At 40.8% G+C, this 26,397-nt stretch overlaps 1 long non-coding RNA gene across 1 annotated transcript; it reads left to right on the top strand.

Annotated features, from left to right (window-relative positions):
- On the top strand, positions 1-25,158 carry LOC117283367. The gene is made up of 4 exons (XR_004514327.1): positions 1-236; positions 15,523-15,606; positions 22,923-23,040; positions 25,104-25,158. It is a non-coding gene; the product is annotated as an uncharacterized LOC117283367 (long non-coding RNA).
- Positions 25,159-26,397: the final 1,239 nt, after the last annotated feature.

Below are 26,397 nucleotides of genomic sequence, written 5' to 3' on the forward strand. Positions count from 1 at the left end.
TCCCAGAGTCCACACAGCAGTCTTCACCGTCCCTCTGCCCCACTCCTCCCTCCAGGGCCTCACCAACGTCCTCCTCCGACTTGTGCCTCTTCCTGCATTTCCCTTTCTCTCTGCGGCTGGCGGGAATGTGAGGGAAAATGTTTGTGTGTCCTTCCAACAACGATTTAAACATCGCAGAGATCAAATCCTTCAGAACCTAACTCCAGCCCTACCTTTTCCACATCTGCTGTCCCCATGTGAGTAGCTGAGTTGCCTGAGGTTTTAATTTTCTCTATATATTTATTGTTAGCTCCCAGGGTGGGGGCCAGGGGTAGGAACTCTGCTGTACGTACTTCCATCCACACTTTTAACACATAATAGGTGATCAGATAAAGGTTACTAAGAAATGGAAATGTCCAGGTCACCACAGAACATTGTCATACTCAACACAAAGGAACCACTGTACTATTGAGTGTTTTGTCTAAAGAGGATACATTACAAATTTAATCATTTAGAATAAACTTTTGCAAAGCAACATACTATACAAAAGTTTATTAGGGAATTACCTAACTCTCAAAATGTAATACTTTGATATTCTGTTACCTTGGTAGATTTCAGACATCACCATTTCTATAGAGGGTAATCATTAAATACAGGTAAGTTAGCTTCAATAAAACAAATTCTCTTCTTAAAATAGAATGAACAGTACATTAAATCATTTAATATTACTGAATTGATTATAAAGGAATGTATTGGACTGATAACCTCTTTGTTAAAAATAAATATGAATATCTTGCTTTACTGAGTGTTAAGGGAAATTATATTTTCACTGCAATTATATCTGGATTCCTTTATATAAAACACTTTAAAATCCCCCAATAAAATTTACTGTATACTTAAATTGCATTTTGTAAAGAAGTCCCATGAAATCAAATAAATACCAAAGATTTCACTTATTACAGCTTTTGATTATATAGTTAGATATCCTAACAAAAACATAATGACATGAAGTAATACACAGTACATGTTATTTACCATGTATTGTGGTAGTTGTTTCGCTCTTTAACAAAACAAGAATATTTAATGCACTTCTGGAATAAACTCCCATGAAGTCATTAAGTCGAGTACAGTTTGCATTTTTATGGTAAAGAAGTAGATTCAGGAAACAAACTGTGGAGAATCAAAGTCAACTAGATTGCTAATCATCAGGTGAAGAAAAACAACAGAGAATAAAGAAGGCACTTTGATTAAAGACTGTTATCGTGTTTCCAAGGAAAATAGGAGAAACTGCATATTTGAGTTTAAATATCACTGTTTCACTGTTGGGCACAGATGTAAATATTCTGGTATTCTTAATGAAGTTGGGGGGGAGTTTCCAACTCATAAGGATAACAGAAAGTAGCTTGCTTATGTCAACCAGGAAGGAGCACGCGAGGAGCTGCCCAGGCCACACGCAGGCGCGCCATGTCCAGGCCACAGTTCCGCTCACAGCCCGGTCCTGGTGCAGCCCTCTGCACCCGCTCCCTTCGGTGTGTTGCTCTCCTACTCGCCCCAGGGCCACAGTGGCAGCTTTATGCCCCCAGCACATCTTCCTTCAGGCTACTTCAAGAACTAGATACCAGCTAGCTACGCGTGCTTATTTATGCTGGATCATGTGTGCCCACTGTATTTTTAAAAGTTAATTTTCAGTTGACAAATTCTTCTGTTCCATATCTTAAAGGGAAGAAATCTGAAATGCAAATAAATGATTCCGTCCATTTTTCAAACTGCCCTCAGCTGAGGGAAGGGGTCGGGGAGTAAGCCGAGGGTGCCGAGCCCGGATCTAACAGGGCTAGGGCCTCACTCTCCCACCTGTGACCTGCGCAGGCCACCGGAGCTGCCCAGCCCCAGCTCCACTTCTGTATGGCTGGCTTAGCAATGGCTGCAACCTGCAGGGAAAGCTCAAGATGTGCAGGGCCACAGAAGACCAGAGGGAGATGTACAGCTCCTCGGAAACTTCCAAATACGGCTGGATCATGGATACAGAGGTGTAGGGAGAACCAGGCGACTTAGGTTGGAGGCCAGCCTGGGCAACATAGCAAGGCCCCATCTCAAAAATGTGCTTGCTCTGATAATAATGATATTATTCTCTTGGTTATTCTTTTATTATCCTAGACAGTAGCTGACACAATGCCTGTACATGAAAATACATGTTAGAGGGCTGGGGATTTAGCTCAGTTGTTCTGGCGACTGCCCTGCAAGTCGGATCCCTGGCACCAGAAGCAAAACCAAACAAACAAACAAAAAAGTACATGTTAGATATGTGTGTTAGCGAGCTAATGAATTTAAATATGAGTATATGTTAAATATGAGTATATGTTAAATACTTCTCTCATCTTCTCCTCTAACGTTCTTCTTTAAAGACAGAATTTTCACTCTCCCCGGAAGTGTGAAGGTGAAATTACATAATTTTCCCGTGATTGTAGACTGATGCCCAATGTAGTGCTGAAAATTTTAATTTGATAGTGAGGGTCAAGAAGGGAGTTACCCAGAAATCGGATATCTATACAAATGTCCAGCTACTTAGAATAAAGGGGGCAGAGACAAAGGGGCAGTGAAGAATGTAGGTTTTTGTTCTGACGATCTACAATTTTTATGAAATTATAATCCTGAAAATTGATGAATGAACTGCTTACATTTAAACCTCTGCTTCTCTAACAGTGACAGGCAGGTGGACCTTGATGCCATGCGGACCCCAGTCTAGGTGTTCTGAGGGGACACTTGAGTCACACGCGTGTGTGTGGGGGTGTGTGTGTGTGGCATTTTGATGACAGATGTTGCTGAGTGAACAGAGGCTATAACAGATAAACACAGATGAGTTAACATAACTTGGGTGACAACCATGCTTGGTGGGCTTATTTTTAGCCTTCAATAGCAAGCCTGGGTAGGAAAAAACATAGGTGTACTTGGAAAAGAGCACACAAATGTCAGCTTTACTTAACAGAAACAGAGAAAAGCAGAGATGAAGGTTATGTTAGAAGTCAGATAAATTGGGAAATTATTCATAACGTGTGATTGACAACAGGTTAATCTTCTCACTGTCTAAAGCGGTCTTAGATAAAAAGAGGTCCAATTTTTAAATTCATAATTGATTGGACCTAGTCACACAGAGAAGGCAAGGCCCACATGTACTTTACAGATTGCCAACTTAATAATTTAATTTTTAAAGGCACTGACAAGAAATGAGAGCAAAAGGGAAAATAAAGAGTTGAGTTAGTGGAGAGGCCTTAAACAAATCACTTCACACTTTTGAATCTCATTTTTCTCTTTGTCAAAAATAAAGAAAAACAAATCAGAGCAAAGTGGATTTGATTTTTTTAATTTAAGTTATATGCAATTGAGATTTTAGTTCTGGGGCAATGTTCACTCAAACTGTTTCCATGGATAAGAGAATTGACCCCAGAAACTACCGGAGAGATGTTAGGAAACATGAAGGTTAAGTACAGAAGTTCAAGAATGTCAGATGGGATAAAAAGAAAATAAAAACAATATAAACAGAAATAATGGGCGGAAATCCTAAGAAATGTAGAAATATATGGTTCTCCCTGTTGCCTGAGCTCACAAAATGCCAAAAAAAAATCACAAGTGCTAAATAAAGCCTCAGACCTGAGCACATAGAAAAGCAGCTTCCACACATGGAGGACAAAGAGAAAATTCTGAAGCCATCAGATAGCAAGGGTAAGACAGTGAAGTATGAGTAAATGTATAAATACATAAATGTGCTGAGTCCACATAACATATTTGCGAATTAAAGCTCATCTGGAAAAAAGAAAGGCGCCTCTGACTTGTGTGTGGAGAACAGATTTGATTATCGACAGAAATTGAGGAGACTTCATGAGAGTCTCTTTGGTAGCCTGGGAAACAACGACTTTGGGGTCCCCGAACTCGGGGTGAGAGGAGATGAAGACATACACAGACTCGTATTTCACGATCCTCGGTCACTTCCTGTCCACGCTCACCTCTCTCCTCTCCTAGATTTCTGCTTCTTCTGCATCCCCTTCACAGTAGTTAGCATCTTGTCAACCTCACATTAAAAACCATGCATTAAATGTCCTGTTACATTAAGAGAAGTGAAGATGGGAGGCAGCATGTGTGAAAAAGAAAGAAGGAAAGAAAAGTTACATAAAGAAATCAGTTCAGGACAACACATCGGCTATTCCATTAGCTGTACCGTCAGGAAGATCTATTACTTTATTTTTCTCTAAATAATGCATTGCCAAGAGTGTATGCAATAAAGAGAAAATGTATGTTCTTCTGGCAAAGGAGCTCAAACAAATATTAAAATTTATATTTATCCAAAGAAAGTCAATTAGTTTCTTGGCAGATGCGGAAACATTAATTGTGTCCTTCTTTCTCTCTGTCCTCTCATTTGGAATTCACCTAGTAAATAACTGACAGAACGCTCTTTATAAATATTGCTATCTTTGAGCCATCTCCCCATACAAGGAATTAAATTTGTCCCGTAGTGTTTCCAGCCTGAACTTCACCCTCTTATGCCAGGATTTATGATGCATTCTCTGTTCTAATAATATCTTAACAGTAATCTAACTCTAGTCTAAAAGAATTTTATTCCTTCCAGTTCCCCTAAACAGAGACCACTTTGATCAGTCATAAGTTTCCTCTTTGTTCACGTCTATATGCACAGAATAATGTTGCTTTAGTCTTTAGAATGCTTTTTGTCCTTCCTACCACTTAAATTTCAACCATTTTATGAATTCTTTTTCTTAGTGACTGTCAACCCTTAAGGTCATGGGATGAATGAAAATAGACAGAAAGTAGGCCTGACTTCTAGAATTTCAGTGATTTAATAGGTCTAATGATCACTGTCACCAGTAACAAAGGGAGTAATACAATTGGCCCAAGTTACACTCTTACAAAACTTATAAGAGCATTTTCCCCCATTGTCCTCAAAGTTACCCCCGCAATTACCTGTCTAATGCTACACCTGTGACAAGGTCAATATTATTGATTCCAACTATTTGTCCAGAGAGTTTCCTGTGTCAAGTGTCTGTCCTGCAAGGCACTAGGATTCACTGGCAATCAAGACACTCTGTGCTCTTTCTTTTTGGAGCTGAAATTTTAATGAAAAAAATAGATCACTGATACATAAGCGAGACAATTCCAAAGTGATGTTTATCAAATAGCACGATATGACAAAGATTCAATTAGACAAAGGAGAGATAGCTATAGTATAGTGAGTCATCAGATTAGATTTTATGCGGTTGTGCCTAAAAGACACATTTCAAGAGCCTGACAGAGAATATTCCAAGATTAGCACCAAGAGCAGAAATCCTGAGGTTGGAGGACAGTGTCACATCTGGGTAACAAAACAACGTCCAGTGCAGTTGCATCATAGAGAGCAAAGGACAAGACAGCCCAAAGGGAGGGAGGAAGGAAGGAAGGGACAAATCTTCAAACAGTGGATTGCAATTTAGATTTTACCCTAGGTCAAATGGGAGGCCACTGCGGGGGCTGACAGCCAGCATTCATGTCAAGATTGCTCTCTGTCTTCCATGGGAAAAGGAAAGGGGAGAGACAGCAGAGAGATCCCATTTTGTCCACTTCACAGGTAGGTTTTAAGCTTTGGAATAAAGTGGTTTCAGTATCTACCAACGAATCACAAAAATTTCCCAAAGGGACCATTGTTCTCCTGAAGTCTTAGCACTAAAGGCATCACCTGAAAAGTACCTACATCTAATATGAGTGGATCAAATGACTTTTTTATTGGTATATTTTAGGCATACAATAGAGTACCATTCATCACTGGGATCTTGTACCTTTGTACGGTGTATCTGGTTCTCATTTTTCCCCATTCCCTTGACTTCCCATCACCCACTCTACCCTTCCCTATTCACAAAGACTTTGTTGGCATTTTTTCCTCTTTTCTTATTTTTTCTTTTACCTTGTTAGCTTTTCCCTACCCCTCACACACCCACTACATGCTTAGACCTTTTCTTCCTATTACACAATATCAATTATACATTTTGATCCTTACTTACACTTTTACGTTTTCACATCAGAGAAACTATTTGGTATTTATACATGTTTGACTTATTAATTTCACTTAAGAGTATGGCCTCAATGTGCATCCACTTAGCTATGAATATTTCTAGTTTCTCATTCTTTATGTGTGAGTAGTACTCCATTTTATTAAAACAAACAAACAAACAAGCAAAAAACATCTTCTTTACCCAGTCTCCAGTTGATAGGCAGTGGAGCTGTTTCCATGTTTTATCTATTACAAACTGTGTCACTATAAACATGGGTGAGTATATATCACTGTGGTATGATTCTTTTAATTCTTTGGGGAAGATACCCAGCAGAGGAATAGCTGGGTCAAATGGGACTTCTAATCCTAGTTGTTTGAGAGATCTCCATATTTATTTCTACAGAGGTTGTACCAGTCTGCACTCCCACCAACAATGGAGAAGGATTCCTTTCTCCCCACAGCCCCACCAGCATTTGTTACTGGTTGAATTCTTGATAGCAGCCATTCTTTCTGGGGTAGGGTAGAATCTCAGTGTTGTTTTCATCTGCATCTCTCAAATGACCAGTGATGTTGAACATTCTTTCATATGTGTATTTGCTGCCTTTACTTTACTTCTTTGTCTGAGAAATGTCTGTTCATTTTAGATGCCCATTTTGAATTGGGTCTTTATATTTGGGGCATCTGATTTTTTTTTTTTAGTTCTTTATATATCCCTGATAGTAGACCTTTGTCTTAGGAACAGCTGATAAAATTTTTTCCCATATTGTAGGTTGTCTCTTCCCTCTGTTGGTAGTTCCTCTTGCAGTGCAGAAGCTTTTTAAAAAGATGAGATCCCAGTTATTGATTATTTGTGCTAGTTCATGTGCTACTGAAGATTTATTCATAAAGTCTTTTCCTATGCTAATGTCTTCAAGAGTTCTACCTAACATATCTTCCAACAAGTGTAGTGTTACTGTTTTCATATTTAGATCTTAAATATATTTGGATTTTGGTTTACTGCACGGTGAAAGATAGGCATCTAGTTTTAATCTTTGGCAAGTTGAAATCCAGTTTTTCCACCATTTATTAAAGAGGCTATATCTTTCTTCAGTGAAGATGGTTGGCTCCTTTGTCAAAGATGAGGTAGCTGAGCATGTCTGGAGTGGTTTCTGCATCTTCTAATCTATTCCATTGATTCTCGGGTCTGTTTCTTTGCCAGTACCATGCTGTTTTTATCACTGTTTTTATGGGTTTGTAGTATAGTTTCAAGTCGGGGATTGTAATACCCGCTGCCATGTCTCTGTTGCCTAGAATTTCTTTTGCTATTCTAGGTCTCTTCTTGTTTCAAATGAATTTTGGATTGTTTTCTCTGTGAAACATACTGTTGGGATTACAAAAGAGATAGCCCTGAATCTGTGTAGCAGTTTTGGAAGTATGACCATTTTCATGATATTGGTTCTTCCTGCCCAGGAACAAGAGGTTTCTTTCCATTTTCTTATATTCTCTTTGATCTCTTTTTTCATAGCATTGTAGTTCTCAATGTAGGGCTAAAGGTGTAGGAGAAGTGGAAAGGGTAGCAGAAAGGAAATAAGGGAAAAGAAAAAAATATGAGAAAATGAAAAAATGGAAATAAAGTATTTGTAAATAGGAAAGGGAGGAGAGGGTGAAGGAAGGGCAGGGGTAAGGGAAAAAATGAGAAACAACACCTGTCACGTAAAGGTACAAGATCCCAATGATGAATGCAACTGTACCGTATACCTAAAATGTACCAATAAACTCAATGAGAAAAAATATAAAGGTCTTTTTCTTCCTTCATTAGAATGATTCCTAGACATTTCTTTTTTTGGGGGGTGATATTGTGAAAGGGATTATTTCCCTAATTTCTCTCTCAGTGAATCAGCTGTTTGTGTGCAAGAAGGCTATTGATTTTTGAGTATTTGTGTACAAAAAGACTATTGATTTTTGGTTTTGGGATCAGAGTAACACTTGCTTCTAGGAATTAATTTGGAAGTATTGCTTCCCTTTCAATTTCATTGAAAATGAAAAAATGGAAATAAAGTATTTGTAAATAGGAAAGGGAGGAGGGGGTGAAGAGAGGGCAGGGATAAGGGGAAAAAATGAGAACCTAGAACTGTCATGTAAAGGTACAAGATCCCAATGATGAATGTAACTGTACTGTATACCCAAAATGTAGCAATAAACTCAATGAGAAAAGAAAAGTTTAAAAGGTTGTGGTAACATTTCTCTAAATGTTTTGTAGAATTCAGTGATGAAGTCATCAGGACCTGGGCTTTTCTTTCTTGGTAAATTTTTAATTATGTTTTCAATTTCACTGATTGTAAGTGGGGTATTTAGAATTTTTAATTCTTCTTCATTCAACTCTGGTAATTTGTATTTATCTAGGAATCTGTTCATTTCTTCTGTGTTTTCCACTTTATTAGAGTACAGGTTCTCAAAGTAGGTGTTGATGATCCTCTGGGTTTCTGCTGAATCTGTTGTGACTTCATCTTTTTTGTTCCTAATTGCATGTATTTGAGCCTTTTCTTTCCTTTTTTGATAATGTTGGCTAAGAGTTTGTCAATTTTATTTATTCCTTGCAAACCAATTGTTTGATTCATTGATATTTTGTATCTTTCTCTTAGTCTCCATTGCATTGATTTCTGCTCTTTTATAATTTCCTCCCTTGTATGAGCTTTTGTTTTTCTTGCTCTTCTTTTTCTAGAAGTTTAAGATTTAGCATTAGGTTGCTTATTTGAGCTCACTCTGTTTTCCTAGTGTGGGCATTTACTGCTATGAATTTTTCCTTGTAGATCTGCTTTCATGGTATCCCATACATTCCTGTATTTTGTACTGGCATTATATTTTATTTGTAAAAACTGTCTAATTTCTTCTTTAATTTCCTCTGTGGACCATTGGTTGTTCAGGAGAGTGTTACTCAATTTCCATGTGTTTGTGAAATTCTTTTGGTTTCTTTTGCTATTGATCTCCAGTTTAGTTGCACTACCACATGGTAATATACATGGGATTACTTCAGTTCCTTTCCATTTACTTAAATATATTATGTGAGCTAGCATGTCCTCTATTTTGGAGAATGACCTATGTGCAGACAAAAAGAATGTATATTCTGATTTTGTGGGGTGGAATACTCCGTAGAAATATAATGAGTCCATTTGTTCAAAAGCTTGGTTCAATTCTAATATTTTGTTGTTGATTTTTTTCTCTAGATGACCTGTCTATTTGTGATAGTGGGGTATTGAGGTCCCCTACTACAATGGTATTAGTGCTTATTTTGTTTTTCATGTCCCTTAATATTTCTTTTGTATAATTGAGGGCATTAGTATTTGATGCATATATCTTTATGATAGTCATCTCTTCCTCTTGGATTGTTCCCTTTACAAGGATATAATGACCTTCTGTGGGCTGGGGATTTAGCTCAGTGGTTTTGCTGCCTGTCTTGCAAGCACAACATCCCGAGTTCATTTGCTGGTACAAAAAAAAATCATATTGTAATGTAGAATATCAATCACTGCTATTTATACCCAGGGGAAGGATGTAGTGACCTTCTTTGTCTTTCTTAATTAGTTTTGGTTTGAAATTTACTTTTTCTGCAAATAAGATAGCTACCCCTGCTTTTATCCAGGTTCCTGTCGCATGGAGAAATGTTTTCCATCCTTTTACTTTCAGTCTATGAGTCTCTTTTTGGACTAGTTGTGCTTCTTGTATACAGCATATTGTTGGATTTTGCTTAATCCATTTAGCCAGTCTATTTCTTTTGATTGGTGAACTGAGGCCATTAACATTGATGCTTGTAATTGATATGTATTGACTCATCATCATGTTATTTTCCTGTTGTGGGCTCTTTTTATTTTTTCTCCTTCTCCCTTTAATTTACTGACTTGCCTGCTGGGTTTGCTCTGCTGGGCTGCATGAAGTTGTGATCTTCATTGTCTTTTTCTAGTTATATTATTTAGAATTATTTGTAGTGCTGGTTTGGTATTCATGATGTTTCTCAGGTTTTCTTTGTCATGGATGTGTCTAATTCCCCTATCAATATTAAAAGATAAGTTTTAGGACACATCAGTCTAGGTTGGAGGTTGTTTAGGGCTTCAATTACCTCACTCCAGATTCTCCTTGACTTGAAGGTTTTGTTGAAAATGCTACTGTGATTCTGATGGGTTTTCCTTTGCCTGTGATTTGTTCCTTTTCTCTCACTGCTTGCAGTATTTTGTTCTTCTGATGGGTTTCTGATCTTGGTTATTATATGTCTAGACATAGATTTTGTTTTTTGGCCATAGCTACTTGGAGTCCTATATGCCTCACTTATCTGTATCTCAAATTCTTTTGCTCTGTTTGGGAAGTTTTCTGTCTTTAATTCTGAAAACAGTTTCTTTCTCCTCCTTTTTCATGGACTCCCATCAATCTTATATTGTTCTTCTTTGCATCACCTAGGATCTGTTGGATTGACTTCTCATAGTCCCTTACTATTTCTGAGATCTCTCTTTTCATGGTCACTGACTGCCATCCTGTCTTCTATGTCTGATATTCTGTCTTCAGATTGGTTCAGCCTATTATACATGTTTTCAGTAGAGTTTTTGATCTCCTGGCTATCTGTTTGAATCTGTTTCACGGATTCCATTTCTTTCCTATGTTGAATTCATGGTTTCCACTTCTTTCTTGTATTTTTTTTTATCTGTTTCTATTCTAGAGTCTCAAATCTTGTCTTTCATTCTGTTCACCATCTCTGTAGTTATCTGGGAAATTATTTATGTTTTGAATTTTTCTAGAGCCTCATTCATCTGTTTTGTTACTTCCTGTGCTATTGGTTCATGATGTCCTGGTGGTTGATTATCATCAGCCTTTTACACCTCATTTCACCCAGAATTTGCCTTTGGTGATCTGGTAGCCTGTGTTTGTGCTTGTGCCTTGCTTGAATGTCTTGCCATTCCTATTTTTATAGTTGGTACTGTCCTTGGTTTGATACCTGAGTTAATACTTTGATCTTCTTGTTGTAGCTTGTCTTTAGGTTTTGGACCTCTAATTACTCTCAGACAATCTCTTTTTCATTGTACCAGGAAGGACAATGGATCAATCACAACACCTTAGCCCAAGTGATACAATCAGCAACACAATAGCATCAAGCACAGCTTTAAAAAAATGGCAGTTTGTGGTAGTTATTCATCTATCACCTTGATCCATGTCAATTAACTCAAAATTGAGACTGAAGCTCAAGATAAAAGTCTTTATGATCCCTTGTGTCTCTGTGGTGTGATTCGAGATACCAGCCCAGCCACGAGGCCAGAGGTGCAAAGAGTGGGGGAGGGGGAGGCTCCACCTCTCATCAGTCTGGTGCCAAGGCCCAGGGGGGTCTATCAAATGCCTTTTGAACACTATGTGCAAGCAGGACAGAGCTGAATGAAAACTCTTCTAAGATTCAAATTACCACTGTACCAGGAGGATCAGCTTATTGGATAAGGATGCAACAGGGCTGAAATAATGCTTACATACAAAGGCACTAACTAGGGAAGTTTTGCCTTCCAGTATCTATCCTGATCCTTATTTACTTTCTTTCTACTGTCTAAGAATCCTTTTTTCTTCAAGGCACAGGTTAGGTACATTTATGATATTTTTGAACGTTATCATCAAATGTAATATTTTGTGATTCCTACAGTGTGTCTGATTTAGTTTTGACTCCCCACTAAATTGCAATTTTATTTAGAATAAGGATTAGAAGAAGCAAGAGCAACCAAAGAAAATTTGATAAATATTTTATTGATTCACTACATATGGGGTAATTAGACTTATATTCTTAAACTAATTTGACCCATTAGTAACAAAATATGAAAATATAATTTTGGTCAATTATTTTTTATATTGAAGCATTTTTTCTCAATTATTTTATATTGGAAACTATGACTATTGTACAACCCAGAAAGTAAAATTGGGAATATCAACAATTTATGTTTAGATTTGTACAGTCTCTGTCTTTATAGTGTTCTGCTTCTAATACAGAGAGCATTCAATAAAAGAAGTAAGCAAAGTTATATTTGACTGTTCAGACATGTTCACAAAGTAACACAACTCTAGTAGGTGATAGATAAGAATGCAGGATGACTATATTTGGCAAGATATTGAACACAAGGAAGGGAAATGTTCTGAGACATATGAGGTGTGATTACAAACTATAGTGAATATTTAAATTTCTTTATAGAATGTGTTATAGTAAAAGAAACAGTCCCATTAATCCCTCTCATTTCCAACACTCTCATCCCATCGTTACTGTTTCTTTCTGAAGCAGCTCTGCAAGTCCCCTTTCATGAATGTCTCTAGCTGCATGGTCAGAGCTGCCTTGATGTCCTGAATTAATTCAAAAAAATTACCTTTCACAGTCATTTTGACTGTGGGGAAGGGCCAGAAGCAGCACAGTGCCAGACTTAGAGAATAAAATGGACAAGGACAAACCATTAGTTTGTGTTGTCTTTCCATTGGATGACACATGGCAGCAGCATGTACTCCATAAAGACCCATAAAAACCCATAAAGATATCATTTAAGAGGACTCCCAGAACCTCTTCAGAAGTGATACATACAATGGCCTTAGTCTGTTCAAAGCAAAGGGAAGTATTTTAAGGGCCACCAATGGCAATGATGTTATAAATTTTAACATTTAAAGTTCAGCATGCATTTGATCACACCATTCATAAGCCCTGTATGAATGGGAGCAGGAAATTAAGAAAGCTTAGAAAATTAATTTCTACCACCAGTGGTGATTAAACTGCCTGGTGGATGTAAGTAGGCCCAAAGAATATGCCTGTTGGAACTTACAGAAGATGTTTTGCATGGTTTTATGGTTGCCTAGTAACCAGGCTCCTACTTCCTGTCAGCACTTGATCTACCTGTTATCAAAGCTCCATTATGCATAGCCTTGGTAGAATGTGGTGCCCAGCCATAAGGAAACTGAAGTGGGTGGAGGAAGACCTGTCACTCCATACACCACAGCCTGCAGAAAGTGCATGTGGGACTCCCAGGCTCCTGACACCAGGAGTCTTGATGATCTCATTCACTAATTAGAGTTCACATCCTCTGACATGGTGGTCTGGACCAGCTTCTTATCAGTACACTGATCTTCGTGCTCGTGCACACACCTGTGTGTGTGTGTGTTTTGGGGGTATTATCAGGTTTGAGTCCAGTGTTTTCATACTGTGCTAACTCCAAGCTCCTGTTTTTTCACTATATTTTAATTGGAGATAGGGATTCACTAAGGTACTAAGTTATTAAGAAGGGGTTCAAACTCGCCACATTCTTGCAGCAGCCTCCCATAGTGCTGGTGTAGCAGCTGTGCCCCTCCCTGCCCGGCATAACATTGGTCTTGTGCTTCCGTGAGCCAGGCTTCTAGGCTGTCCTTGGTCTTTGCCCATTGAACAAATAAAACTGGACAGCTTACCACAAACCTTGGCCTTCCTACACAATTCTTATTTTTCTTAAGGTCACCAGAATTTAGTTCTAAAGCTTGAAAGCAAGAAATGCAATGAATGTCACCTTAGGCAGTATTCAGCCTTTTTCCCTACTTCTTCCAACCCAGTCCTCCGAACGTCTCTTTCCCTTGTGGGTTGTCTTCTGCGCTCTGCCTCTTCACCCCAGAACCAGGCACAATGATGCCATCTGGTACTTCTCATTCAGAACCTCCTCCTGGGGCTCAAGATGATGAGAATATTGAAGCCCAGCCTGGAGCAGCCATTCCAAACTGTAGATCTCTTGGAGTCTGATATATTGGGGGCTAACAGTGCAGCCTCTGAGATTTTGAATACTAAATTATTGGGGAGGCCCAGAAAATTTTATTTTGCAAGCTAAACCGAGTCCTGCTATATAGAATCAAAAATCCACTGTTTTATTTGGTTTCCATTGGACTTTGAAGAAAAAGCTCCAACTGTTAGCAGCTGGATGGTTCATTCCTCATCTATCTCGTGTTTCATTTCTGTTTCTTTCACAGACAGATCGGTTGAGCAATATGATTTCTACAGCCTTCAGTGGATGGCTTGGAATGCTGTGTGTCTTCTGCAATTCTTGTTACCAAAGTTTGTTTACTACACTCAAGTTTCTAGCTTTCTGCAATCTATTTTAGAGCATTTTCAAAGGTTGGAGTAGTCACCGTTCTTATGAGACAGTGTAAGTTTTGCTGCTCCAGGAGTCCTTCCTCTGAGGTTGAGAAGGGCAGAGAAGGGCAAACACTTGTTATTAGTGATCACCTGGTAGAGTCCTGCAAGAAGCTGGGAAATAAATGTTCCCAGATCCAGAGTCTCAGAGAACACAGCAGTGAGAAATTCCTCTTTAAACTGTCAAATATATCTATGAAAGAGAAAATAACATTAATATTAAATGAAAATCTTCTCTTTTGAAAGTAACCTCACATTTGCTTTCTGAGTATTTTTTTGCATAGAAGATGAAAATTTAAATACTTCAAAAGTTTCACACAGTCTTCATATTATATAATTAAATAATAATCGTTGGAAGTTGAAAATACAAATTATAATCACAATGCTAACTTATAAAATCTTAGAATTTATAGTTTCAGATTTTTAACATATTAGATGTATTTAACTCTCTGTGGTCTGCTTATATCACTGCACTATAGGGTTAACTTTGTAAGCTGTTAAAATTGATCAAAGAAGAAAATACTTGTAGATACTACATAAATATTGTCACAGAAACAATGTATCATTCAATTTAAATAGTGTTGAGGGATAACAATAATAGTAGCTTATATAGGTTTTGTCACTATTCTAAGCAGTGTGTGTGTGTGTGTGTGTGTGTGTGTGTGTAAGAAGACAGAGACAAAAAGAGGCAGTAATTTAATATTTGAGAACATCCCATGAAATTAATATTATTGTCCCCATTTCTCACATGAGAAAGCCAAAACACGAAGAAATGAATAACTTGAAAATGTCAGAGGTTTCACTAATTTTTTGCATAAGTGCAGCAAAAACAAGTTTTTTCCTGCTTTTCAATTTTTCAATATATATAGAAAGAGTAATCTGTACTATTCTCACTTCCCTTCCATATCCGAGCTCATTGCCTGCCTTTATGCAGATAGCAAAAACAGCCAGCCAGAATACCATGTAACTGCTAGAATTTTAGTTAGCTGGGAAAGAGAAGCACCAAAGTGTATCACAGGCAGAGCTGGCCCGGGGCATTGGCAGCGGCTCTCTAAGCTGGGATTCACGGGAACAATGCAGGGTGTGCAGAACCCTTCACAGACACCTGAAGCCTTGCTCTGGTCTTACAGGCGTGAAATTCCCACTGCAAACCACGACTCTCTGCTCTACCCCTTCTCTCTCACATTTGTTCTGACAGAAGACATGAAAATCCTGCTCTTTATGTAGGACCACAAATTCCCGGGAGGTACAAGCCATGCAATCTGATCACCAATACTTTTGTGGCAAATTATTTACCAAATTATATCATGACAAATATTTAGCAATTTTTTTAGGAGAAAAAGAGTTAAAATTATAAAATTTGATTTTATTTGCTCTTTAAAACTAGGTAAGCCCTGCTGTGGGAATCTCAGTTCTAGAGAAGTGTCCAGAACGGGAGAGAAGAGAACCTCACTGTGCTGATTTTCTGAGAGTAAGTCCATGATGGCTTATTTGTGAGTTCCTGGGTTTACATTTACAGGAGCACAGCACTCCTGACCCTAAGCTTCTAAACCAACGTGCTGATATCAGAGGACACCAGAACAGAGATGGGAGGAGCCGGACAAAGGAGTGAAAGTCCTAAGCCAGAGATTTCAGCCTCCTCTGGGGGTTAGATGAAGGCTCAAGGCCTTGTTCAGGGCAAGGAGGTCGAAGAGAGGAAGTAGGACCCGATTCAGAAGGGGCCGCGCTGTAATGGGATGTGCGGAGACCCAGGGTATTGGGTGGTGTTAGGATAACCAAATAATCATTACTTCAGGCTATCTATAAGGTGTCCAATTTGTACCAGGTTCTTTGCCATGGAGCTTCTTTTGCAGTGTCCAACTTCATGGAAGTGTCTCTCTCTCCTCCCACCCATTTGTGGTTAGTGAATTAGTGAGGAGGAAAGAGTCAGGCCGAGTTCAGAGACAGGAGGCCTCTCTCTTTCACACCTGCCTACTTCTGGAGAAGGCTGCTATTTAATTTCTTCTCACACATGTAGTATACAGTACCTACCTTCCCTCCCAAGGAAGCCTGTGGCGTTCTCCTCTGTTCCTTAGTAGAAGAAAATTGATTTATGGAGTACAATATTAGCTATAAAATATTAGCTATCCCACAGGGGTCCCACATCCAGATCACAGCTTCTGACTCAGTCTTATCAGTAACAACACCAGTATTAAATTTTCCACTGATCTTCTTTCACAGTCCTATAGTTGAGAGGTGAATTGTAAGTGAAGTGGCTCATCTACTGTAAAACTCACACATGGTAATTCCTTTAATTCGTACAGTGTTATTTGTGTTGGTATTAGTCTTCTATTGCTAACACGCCAAATTACCACAATCTCAGCAACTTTAAAATCCCAAATCTGATATCTTGTGGTTTCAGTAGGTCAGAAGCCCAGTACAGCATGGTTAGCAGGACCAGCATCTTCCCCTGGCCCTAGAAGGCTGAAACCAGTGTTGCCTGAGGCTGTGTTTCCCAACTGGGCCTTGGGGTCTCCCTATTATGGCCAGATTTTATCTCTTAGGTCTTCCAGAAGATGCATCCTCCATCCTCAGGTCAGGATTACCATATGGAATCCTCAGCTTCTTTGATCTACTCTTCTGCTCCCTCACCCACTCTTTTTTTTTTTTTTCCCAGTGGCTGTGGGTTTAAACACAGGGCCTTGCACCTACTAAGCAGTGGCTCTCCATGGAGCGAAATCCTCTGCCCAGCCTTCAGGTTCTTGAGTGACTACAGTGAGAGAATCTGCACAATGAAGGATAATTTTCCAAATTTAACCTTGGCATATTTGTCCTTAATTACTTCCTGAGAGGCCCCTCCATCCTGTAAATGGAAAGGTATCTAACATCAAGGTGCCCTAATCGCAGGAAGGGGCCCATATTCCTGTTTACCACAGTTAGGAAGTAGCATTTGCTTTTCAGAAATAAGAAATTTGAGATTCAGAAAGACAGAAGAACTTGCCAGAAGTCACACAGATAGGAAATGGTAAAGCAGGAATTGGAGTCCAGTGCTTCTCCTGACCTGAAGCTCCTCCAGTCCTGTCTGTTGGTCACATTGTTCCCCCTGTCCGACTCTGCAGTGTATTTCTAACCCAACCCAGCAGGGCAGGGCTTCTCCATAGAACAGGGGCGAGAGCAACCTACTCATTGAACCCTGTAACTCCTTTCTCCTGCATTTTCATTTTTCTGTTCTGACGCTCTTCCTTACGAAGGACAAATGGTTAAAGGGAAGGTAAAGGGAAATGAAAAACAAGGAAATATGAGAGAGTAAGTGCAATGAGAGGAAGAGAGAGAGGGAGAGAGAGAGTCAGAGAGACAGAGAGAGGCTGAGAGTAAGAGAAGGGAGGGACAAGCAGAGAAGACACTGAAGTACTCGGAAATAAACTTTCTGCAGTCTTGGGCAATGGCTTATAGACTGAGAAATTAGCTAAAACTGGCTCCGGGTACAAACTGTTCTGTCATGACTTCATGGTGGGGGCTAACCTGTCATCCCTTTTCTTGAGTACTGACCAGATAAAAGGCCACTTCACCCACTCTGTTTGCATTCCTACGCCAGGCCTCTCATTGCTGACTGTCCCAGATAGAAGCGTCCAGAGCAGAACCCGGAAGAGCCTGCGACTGCTCTCATGTGGAAACTATGTGAGGGCGGAGCTTGTGCTGGAAGACAGTTTATTCCACTTTGAGTCTCATCCTCCACTGATCTCAGTGAAAGAAGTTCCTCTCTTCCTCTCTCTGTGCTGTACTTGCAGTACAGCTCTGCCCCTTTTATTCCCTCTCTTCTCCTCAATCCTCAAAACTTATTTTTCCTTTACTGCACCTTTTCATTCTAGCCCCTGCGAGCCCTATTTCACTGAGCAAGGTGTACTTTTAATATTTTTTAACTGAAAGTTTCCATTGTAGGCAGATCACTCCAAATATCAATTCCTTCTGGGAGTTAGTATGTGGAGACAGTTCTAGGTCCTGAGAAAGGACACTATCATTAGGACTTTGCATCCGGTGGTGCATTAACTGGTCCTGAGAGATGCAAGGAATACCAAAAAATGAAGAGAGCCAAAGAAATTATTTTGGCTGGACAGGGCAGCAAGTCATGAGGCAATGGACACTGACAATGTGGAGATTCTGTGTCCTGTGCTAGAATAACCATGAGTGCCAGGGCAATGTTTTCAAATGTGAAATGAGTTTCCAAGTAGTGGAGTGCCTAGGTATGAGTATCACTGGGTGAGACTACCTTTACAGCCTGACCATTAACAGGACAATAAACCAACAAGACCGATGCCATGTGGTTGTCCAACAGGAGACAGCACCATGATTTTCATGCCTTGTGAGCCATCCCACACTCCTCCTCCAGCAAAGTCCAGCTGTAAAGTGCAGGCTCCCCTGGTAGATGAGGCCAAGCCCCAGGGCTACCTGCCTGTCTTTCTAAATGTCTGTGGTGTACTCCTTCTGTTTCCTTCTCAGGGGAGAATTTCAGTATCATAATCATTCAGGCTGCTATAAAATATCACCAACTGGGTGGTGCATACCAAGACATATGCTCCTTAGTGTTCTAGAAGTTGGAAAGCCCAAGGTCAAGGGGTCAGAAAGTTGGGGGCCCAGTGAGAGCCCCTCCTTGGTTTACGGTGGCTTTTCTCACTTATCTTCATTGGTGGAAGTTCAAGACAGCTTTCTGGGCTCTTTCCCAAAGGAAGCAATTCCCAATCCCAGACACAAAGGCTCCACACGTGTGGTCCAGTTACCTGTGAAAAGGCCCCACTTTTGAATGCTTTCACTCTGGACTTGGAGGTTTCAAAGTAGGACTGGAGGTGTTTGGTCATCAACCTCATGTTTCTATCCTTTTCTAGGGAATCCTGTACTTCATTCTCCAAGTGCATAAGGGACCTCTTCCCGGCATAAAAATAACTTTAATTGTATCTGTCCTTTCCTTTCTGTATTCCCTTCTTGTCCTAGTGAAAGAAGTGTCTCTCTCCTCCACAACAAGGATAATTCTTCCTCCTGTTTTGAGATTTCATTCCTTTTTGCTTCTCAGAAACTGAGAATCTAGCTTGCTGCCTCTTTGTACAACGTTTGAACACTTTTCAAACAGAGAGAACATGCAGAATTTATGAAATGCTGAGGTGCTGCAAATGGGGAGCCCTCACCCTCCAGGAATGGACAGCAACCCAGCCCTACCCCATCTTTGTAACATCTCTTCCTCACTAGAGAGCGGTCATTGTTTTCCTCTCAGCCTCAAGTTCAAACTCCATCCAAAATCCCAGGCGGTGTAGCTAACTCAGACTTTGATTGTGCAGGTGGACCCAGCTGACATCCACAGACACATGGGGAGGAAAAGCAAGATTTCTGCCTTTCTTTCAACAACAAAAGGGAATCCTAAGCCTCCGTCCAGCCTAGCTGTGGTGATGCCAATCTTGGCTGTGAAGGATCTGGGGAGCAGGACGTGTATGCAGAGATATGAGCCATATGCATAAGGATGAGGAGGGCCTTGGATGGAAATCAAGTAACCAACGCCTCAGGGGCATGCGCAGGAAAAGGACCTGAAGAATAGATTCTCAGAAAGCAGAGGAATTGACCGCATAATTTGTTGTTCCCATTTGACTTGCAAAATTCAGACACATCACGGTGCTTACCAGTAGACTCCATGAATGTAACCAAGTAGTGACCTCGGTCGCAGCTGCTGTACCTGAGAAGGTGTCTGCTAGGAGAGAGAGAGAGACCTTGCTGCTGGCACATACCAGCCACTCTTTCCCATCCCCGTAAGAAATAGGATGAGGGGCAGTTCAAATTCATGTGTGGGAGACAGGTGGACAGCCGTGTGCGTTCACAGTCACCCCTTAGGACCCTGAAGATTCTTCCGCTGCCTTCCAGACTCTGAAGGATCCTGGATGTCCAGACATCTCACAGCGCATTGATGTGAAGGGACAAGCACACGGTACACAGGGTGAGGGAGGTCCAACCACACAAGCGTGCCTGGGGGAGAGGGGCAGTGAACCCTGCAGTGCTCCCCGAAACGGCCACTTCGTTGTCAGGGTGAGGGACTCAGTGATCTTAGGCACGTTGGCACATCCCCTCCAAAATCCAGCACAGCTGCAGCACCTTGTGCCTTCCACTGGGGGTGGGGGTGGGACATGGGGGGGCAGAGAGAGAGAGGGAGGGGGGCAGGGGTCTTCATCCCACATCGTAAATGTTGCAGAGCTGTCACCAAGTGTGGTGAGACATTGCCTCCCCTCAATGGACATGAGTACAGGACGGAGCTCCGAGGCAAGAACAAATCCAGCCTGGGTGAAACCAACCCTGTTATTCCAGCCCTGCCTCAGGGATGCCCTAAAGGTGCCATGCCCTGTGGTGAGAGGAGACGCCCTGTGCCTGTACAGCAGCCCCAGCCAGGAGTGTCCACTTCTGAGCCGCCAAGCAAGGACACGGCCATTTCTCCTAAGCTGCTGTCCGTGCACATCTCTAGGCTGGGGCACCCACCGCAATCCGGGGAGGGTGCAACAGGACCCCTGGACTTGTGCAGGACAGGCTGAGAAGACAAATGCAGCCCGTGAGCAGGCGTGGGCACTTTTGCCTCAGCCTCTCCCACACAGCCTCGCAGGAGGCCATTTAGGGCACTGCGGAGGAGGGAAAGGACAAGTAGGATGAGGGAAGGGGCGCCTGGCCCAGCTGACAGCCTTATGACAGGAAATCCTACAGGTGGCACAGTTCCTGGCGAGGAAGCTGGTGGGCCCTTGGGTTCGGAGACAAAAGTCAGGGCACAGAGCCGAGCTGGAGCACGTCCTGAGATGCTTTTGACTCACACTCTCTGGGTTCCTGAAGGGCTCACCGTGCCCTTCGTATACTGCGCAACTCCGCGTGGGCATCAGAGGGATGGATTTACCCCTCCACAGTACAGCCACAGTGCCAGGGCCTCAGGGACACAGCGTGAGCCTGTGCTCCTCACAAGTAACCCAGCGGAGGAGACTCCAGAGATCAGGAGCGGGTGACGCTGCCTTGCCACGCCCAGCGGCCTGCCTGAGGGAACTGGCGTTTGTCATCTGTGTTCTAGACTGCGAAGGCCTAGAGTGTCCCCTTCCCAGAAACCAGATCACTGCAGCTCAGGTGACCACTGCCACCTCCTCCTGCCGCTCAGGAGCGCTTTGCCACAGACTGGCCTGGAGGTAAAGGCCTCCCTGGCCGGGAGAACGCCCTTCCCACACAAAGGGGAGAACAAAATTGTACTCGCCTGCCTCCTTTCTCTTTTCCCACCTTGGGGACACAATGTACAACTTTTATTTTGTTCTTCTAAATAACAGTTATTGTTTGTGTAGCTTCTATTTCCAGAATCACGACTCCTGTGTTCTCTCCAACAGTGACCTTCCACATTGCCTTAGCATTAATTTTATGTTCCAGTGGATTACATGTTTATAATGAGCATTTGCACAGTGACTTTTAATTAATGCACTATGTATACCTAAATATGATTATGTAGGGATACATTCATAATATATGCCTTAGTATCGCTCACTAAAAGGTATCTTTGATGTTTTAATGTAATGTCACGTTTTTGTGAAATAATGTTTCCCCTCCTTAGTATACACTGCCGTAATTTTTTATATAAAATGTAATATCACTAAAGCCAGAGAAGCCCTGCAAATGTGCAAATATTTAGCTTTCCTACACCCACTACTTAAAATCTAAATGATAAATCTTTTATGTTTATTGAAAAAAGGGTCATTTAAAACATTTGAGTGGAACTAACATGTATGAAGTAAAAATACAAAGCCCTTTTTCTTTCCTTCCCCTTGCTGGAGTGGCCACCTGTCCAGGTGAATGCGTGCCCCCACAGATATTTCTAATCTTATGCAATGTGATTGTAGCATATGTATTAAAATGAAATATATTCGTCCAAAATATCCATCATAGACACACCTTACCCTTCCAATTATATCATTTTATTTGGGGTTTTAATTTAAAGAAGTTTTAAACTCTAATGTGGTTACATGTATGTTTATTATCTTGTGATTTCTCTTCCCAGGTATTTCTAACTGCTTAAGTGGAAGCTAGGATGTGCTTAGATATTTCAGCACTGTGGGTCATCTATTTAGATTACTTTTTTTTTTAGTTTTTTTTTTGGTACTCGGGATCGAACTCCGGTCCTTGCACGTGCGAGACAGGCGCTGCAACCACTGAGCTAAATCCCCAGCCCTTATTTAGCTTTCTGAAAGCAAAGAATATTGCTTTTTTATCTCCCTAAAATCCAACTAAGATAAGGATTCAAGAGAAAACTGAAAAGAACCCAATGTTTGAAAGTCCTGTTCTGTGTAAATATGATTATCTGGTTTCCCTGAGCTACCGCAATCACTGACAGCTTCAAGGTCGCAGTTTAGTTTCACTGGTGAAACTGACCTTTTAGACCAGGGTCTGTTTCAACACCTGGTTTTTATTGCAGGTGCACATGGCAGGTACACTAACTGGAATTCTAGGGATCTGTTGCTGCCTCTCCACTGAACTCTTATGACAGGCTTGCTCTCTCAATATTTTTTCCCTACTTTGGCCCACTTATTGCAAATTTTGTATTTCTTTTTAATAAAATAATCAAAATATGATCGAACATATTATTGGGCCACCTTAGATGATGGAATTGGCTCCTACTTCTGAAGGAAAGCATAGATACTTGAAACATCAGAAGGTTGATATCCAAAAATATCCTGTGTTAATCAGATTTCTGTGGTGACAAAACAGCCAAGGTAGTAAAGTTTTAAGGCAGAACATTTTATTTTTCTGACACTGCTTTAGAGGTTTCAGTCTATGGCCAGTTGACCCTGTCACATGGCAGAGCTTCATGGAGCCCCCTGTAGTGGATGAAGCAAGCTGGTCACCTCAGGCTTGGAAGCAAAGGAAAAGACAGAAAGAGGTCAGTACCCGATGACATCACTTCCTCACATGAGGCTCCGCCCACTGAAGTTTCCATCTGTACCTAAAATGCCATAGATTAGGGACTGGGCCTTCAACACGTGGGCCTTTGGGGACATTCAAAATCCAAACTATTCTGATTCCATTTTATCTCAATATCTAGCCAGAAATATTCTTTATTCTTTCTTGTGAAAGTGTTATCTCTATTAATTTATTAGTGGAAAACTTGATTCCACGTTTAATCACTCAGGCTTTATACAGTTTTGAGTGAAAATGTGTCCTCTTAACCCATGAATGCATAACGATACGCAGTATAGACAGTGGGTGTGCAGCTAGGTCCCTGCTAAGGAGCTCACAACTCAGTGTTGTGCCCTGGTATTTAGCAAATGGGTCGTGGCAGGTGATCAAGTACTCTATAATTTCTGACACATGATGGTTTACAAAAGGACTTTTGTGTGATGTCGGTAATCAACGGTGAATCTATCTAAAGCGGTGAGGTCAAACCTTTTGGAGACAAATATCCACACTGCAGCGCAAAACCTGCTTATTTGTCTCAAGATGCTGACACTGCAATTAAACCTGAAGGCCAAGGTTTTAGCTTAGAAAAAAATCAACTTGTACATCAACTTCTTTTGTCTTAAAAGAAAATCAAATTACATGTACTCCATAGGTTTGCCACCCCTGGTCTAGAAGCTCTCAGAATCTTTAGTTTTGTCCAATTGTTACAGAGCTTCAGATGGTTCTCTGTTACCCTGAAGTGTTGAAGTTGTTCTGGTTAAACCATGAGTCTTTAGAGCCTGTTCTCCAACGCTCCAGCAAACACATGCTTTCTTCTAATAGGGGTTTGGTAAGTGCAGGGGCCATCATAGAAGGCTCTATCAGGAAAAACTGAGGTAAAGATGGAATTTTGCAGTTGTTTAGAATGGATAACAAGTTCTCTGGTGGGTTTATGACTTAATCTGGAATGAAATGCAAAAAAGTGTTGGATTTTCCCATCAGTCTTTGAAGTTGCTCTCACAAACTAATTTTATTTATTTTTTAATCTTTCGGCCAGTGAAGCATTCAAAAGCAATGACAAGAGAAGGAGAAGCAGTGTCCTGTGGTCACGGTCCAGGAGAGCCCGTCTGTGGCCTCAGGCACAGCACAGGGTCCATCTGTTTAGCCAGATTTTTCCTAATTGAGGAGAAAACAGCTGATTCTTTAATTATAAAATTGCAATTTCTATCTTGAGGGTTTCATTTCATATTTGTAATTTCTGTGATGTATGCCATTAGCATATATTTTTAGAAATAAAATATATAGTGATCATTATGTTTTTGGCCCTTGAGCAGAATTTTTTTGTCACTAGTACAAATAATAATGGTGACAGAAAAAGTACAAAATGTGAAAAATATTGCTGTACAAGTTTTTTTGGTAAATCAAGCAGAATGGAAATTTCTTGCTATGCCTTAATTTCACTCATCAGTAGGCCTGAAAAATGTTGAAGTAAAAAACAGAAAGAACAACGCCAGAGCCGAAGTACGTGTTATTGTGTCACATTTTTTTAGGAAAGTTATTTTATAAAAAATATTATTAAGTTCCTCACCTAAACTATATTTGATATAATGAAGTTACGTGTTTTTTTCTTTTAAATTTATTTTTATTTGTACACGTCCACAGGAAATAATGATTACATTCCTTGTGGAGAATTATTATATGAACATAATACGTCTTAATTTTTTATTTCCATTTTCTCTCCCCTCTCTTCTCCTCCCTCCCCCTCTTGGTCCCTTTGTATTTGCAGGAGTTCTATCCCATTTTTTTCTATTGTCTGTCTTTTGTTTAACACTCCAACTTATTTATGCTTTGGGCTTGTCATATAAGAAAGCCATGCAATATTTAAGCCTGTGCGTCTGATTTATTTCACTTAACATTATGGTCTCAAGATGCATCCATTTCCTATAGATGCCCCAAGTGTGTCCTTCTTGGTGACAGAGTAGTACTCCATGGTGTAAATAACGTATTTGATTTATCCATTTATCTCTTGTCATGCAGTTTTTTATAAATAGATTTTATTTTTATCAGGAACCTTGAACGGATTTGTGTGCATCTGAAAGACACATCAGACTTGACAACCAAAATTCGATTTATCCATTTATCTCTTATCATGCAGTTTTTTATAAATAGATTTTATTTTTATCAGGAACCTTGAACGGATTTGTGTGCATCTGAAAGACACATCAGACTTGACAACCAAAGACAATTTTCCTGGCCAATACTTAGCTGTAAGAAAAGTGTCACTTTTAAACTAGCCAAAGTTCCTAGAGAATGTGAAGAAAAACGTCACCCAAAAATACTGAACTGGCCTCCTGAGACCTCATACACTGGACTCTGCTTCTGAGGGAGGAGACCCCCTCCACCTTAAGCCAGAGTTCTGCTGGTGCTGCCACCCGTTTCCAGGAGAAGTGCAGCTATCTTCAGAGCTACCTGGGGATGGCTGAATCCTCAGGTTCTCCTACAGGTCCTCACACTGCATAGGCCTTGCCCTGTACATGTGTTTCCCTCCTTATTTGAATCAGAATAAAATATTTTTTAAAAAGATGTTTCAGCATACAGCATATTTTGAGGAAATTCTTCAAAGCCACGTATTTATTTGTTGTACCTCCATGCCATAGTTTCTGAATCTCTTTTCCCTTTTGACATCTTCCCAGTACACAGGCATGAAACTAAAAAGACTCCTCACAGCTCAGTGAACAATAGAAACAACTAAGGACAGTCAGCTCCTCCAGCAACAGAGACATCAGTATTTCCAAACATTCTCATTCCCAAAGTGCTTCCTTCCAGGTGTGTCCAACCTGCAGCCTGCAGGCCATTTGCCATCTTGTTATTTTTAATGGTGTAGTTAACAACTTTAAGAAATAAAGGAAGGGTTGCTGCTTCCATATGCCGAGTACATTATACATTTTCTATGTGGCCCAAGAAAAACCCTGTTCCCTACATAGTTCTGGAGCCATCTTGGACCAGAGTGGGCTCCTAGGGCTATCCCTTGGCCAGGGGACCTGCTGAGTAACATCCCCAGCACAGCCCACCATGTTGGGGTCACTCTGACATTGCTATGGGGTGTGAACTGGGGGAGCAGAAGTAGCCACCTCTGGGTTTCGATGTGGACACCCTGGTCTCACCAGAACTCACTCTCATCCATCAGCCCAAACTGAGAATGGTTCTCAAGACCCCTGCCCTGATCCACTGAGCCAGAACCCCTGCCCTTGCAGCACCCTGTAGAAAGCCTGTAGGTCTGGGGAGCAGGGCAAGAAGCTTGTCCTGCAGGTCCCAAGGGCACAGAACTGTACCTGGTCCTGTGGTCTCAGCTTCCCTTTCC

The sequence above is a fragment of the Fukomys damarensis genome, unplaced genomic scaffold (assembly GCF_012274545.1).
Source record: "Fukomys damarensis isolate Sample0158 unplaced genomic scaffold, DMR_v1.0_HiC HiC_scaffold_4, whole genome shotgun sequence".
Taxonomy (NCBI): domain Eukaryota; kingdom Metazoa; phylum Chordata; class Mammalia; order Rodentia; family Bathyergidae; genus Fukomys; species Fukomys damarensis.